Source organism: Helianthus annuus, chromosome 10, assembly GCF_002127325.2.
Source record: "Helianthus annuus cultivar XRQ/B chromosome 10, HanXRQr2.0-SUNRISE, whole genome shotgun sequence".
In the NCBI taxonomy this organism is placed as follows: domain Eukaryota; kingdom Viridiplantae; phylum Streptophyta; class Magnoliopsida; order Asterales; family Asteraceae; genus Helianthus; species Helianthus annuus.
In genome coordinates this window covers 159,313,133-159,315,695 of record NC_035442.2, presented here as the reverse complement: position 1 = coordinate 159,315,695, position 2,563 = coordinate 159,313,133, and positions in this window count along the sequence as shown.

Sequence of the window (2,563 nt, the reverse complement as noted above, 5' to 3'; positions counted from 1 at the left end):
ACTATAACCAGAACAGTGCTCTCAAACGATCCACAACGACGCTTCGCTCCACGTGCAAGACTCAACATCCTAGGTAATAAGGTTTATGTTTATTGCCTACATGCTAGAATTGCATAGAACTTTGCTCGTAGTATGCTTACATTACTTTGCTCACTACTTGTTACTGCTTGAGAACACCTATGTGCCTACACTTTTCTGTCATCGCACCACTCGCTAACCATTCATACTTACGCTACCTTTACTGTTCGATCATGTCTGGACGTGTTAACATGACTCAAGCCCAGTTGACGGCTCTCATTAACGAACAAGTTGCTGCGGCACTTGCAGCCGCACAAGCAGGAGGTATAACCTGCTATTCCAGACCTATCTTAGGATGTTAGATCCTACTCTCGTGACCCAACTCTCGCGCTTAATCTTGATCTATCCTTCTCGCGCAACGGGTCAGAACACACAGCAACCTGTCTACACATTCAAGAACTTCATGGACTGTCGTCCAAGCACATTCAGTGGCACCGAAGGAGCAGTGGGACTACTCCATTGGCTTGGGAAGCTCGAGTCAGTAATTGAGATGTGTGAATGCCCTGAGGCTCGCAGGGTCAAGTATGCCACTGGTACTTTGGAAGAAATCGCGCTAACCTGGTGGAACGCGCAAGTACGGATACTAGGGTTGGAAGCTACTAACGCCACCCCCTGGAACGAACTCAAAGAACGCACTAAAAGGGAATACTGCACGCGTGACGACATCCACAGGTTGGAAGTGGAGCTTTACCCTTTGAAAATGACGGGGTCAGGAATTGATGCTTATACGAAACGATCGAACGAACTGACCATCTTGTGTCCAACCATGGTGGACCCTCCAAGCAAGCGTATCGAATTGTACCTCAAGGGTCTAGCCTCAGAGATTCAGAGTCATGCTACATCAGCTAACCTCGACAATATCCAAGACATTCAGTGTCTTGCTCATCGCCTCACGGATCGGGCAGTGGAACAGAACATGCTGCCTAGTTGTATCAGCGCTATTACTACCGCTACCACTTCTGCTACTCCCGCTACTTCTAGTGACACACAAGCGGAAATGGGATGGGTATTCCAGCAAGGGTTCCGCTACCGTTCAGTCTCAAGCACAGCAGCAGCGCAAGAATAGTGATCACCAGAGCACAGCAGAAGCTAAGGATTCAGAAGCCCACGGCTTGCAAATCGGAATCGCCAGCAGCAACAGCAAGCAGAAATCCTATGCAAAGAAAAGATTGTTCGCATTCCTCGTTCTGGTCAAGAACCTCTCAAAGTTCAAGGCGACAAGAGTGGTGCTGTGGTTGGCATCACCTCTTTCTTGAAGGCTCAGAAATGTTTGCGGAAGGGCCACACCGCAATCTTGGCTCTCGTTACTGACGCATCAGCGAAAGAAAAGAAGTTGGAAGACCATCCAGCTGTACGCGACTTTCCTCGGGTGTTTCCTAAAGATTTACCTGGTCTACCGCCTCATCGTCAGGTCAAATTTCAAGTCGAGCTTGCTCCAGGAGTAGCACCAATAGCCCGCGCACCGTATCGTTTAGCTCCAACCGAACTGGAAGAACTGTCGAAGCAGCTACAAGAGCTCTTGGAAAAGGGCTTTATTCGTCCAAGCTCATCGCCTTGGGGAGCTCCAGTGCTTTTCGTGAAAAAGAAAGATGGCACTTTCAGGATGTGCATTGACTACCGTGAACTGAACAAGGTAACGGTGAAGAACCATTATCCTCTTTCGCGTATAGACGACTTATTCGACCAGTTGCAGGGGTCGAGCTACTACTCCAAGATAGACTTGAGGTCAGGGTATCGAAAGGAGCAATTGTACGCCAAGTTTTCAAAATGCGACTTCTGGCTTCGTGAAATCCACTTCTTAGGCCATGTGGTGAACAGGGATGGGATTCATGTTGATCCATCCAAGGTAGATTCGATCAGGAACTGGCCTGAACCACGTACGCCAACGGAAATACGCCAACTCTTGGGTTTGGCGGGTTATTACAGACGGTTTATTAAAGACTTTTCAAAGATTGCTCAGCCGCTTACGCTACTGACACAGAAGGGTGTCACCTACCGTTGGGGAGGTCCCCAGGAAACTGCTTTTCAGCACCTAAAGGATAGACTTTGCAGTGCATCTATCCTCTCTTTGCCAGAGGGCACGGACGATTTCGTAGTATATTGTGATGCATCCATTCGGGGACTTGGATGTGTGTTAATGCAGCGCGACAAGGTTAATGCTTACGCTTCACGCCAACTTAAGATTCATGAACGGAACTACACGACGCACGAGTTAGAGCTGGGAGCTGTTGTTTTCGCGCTTAAGATATGGCGACACTACCTGTACGGTACCAGGTGCACGATTTACACCGATCACAGGAGTCTCGAGCGTATCCTTAAGCAAAGGGATTTGAACATGCGTCAACGACGATGGGTTGAACTACTGAACGATTACGAATGCGCCATCAAGTACCATCCAGGCAAAGCCAACGTTGTGGCTGATGCCCTCAGTCGGAAAGACACTTTACCACGGCGCGTGCGAGCGCTACAACTTACGATTCAGTCT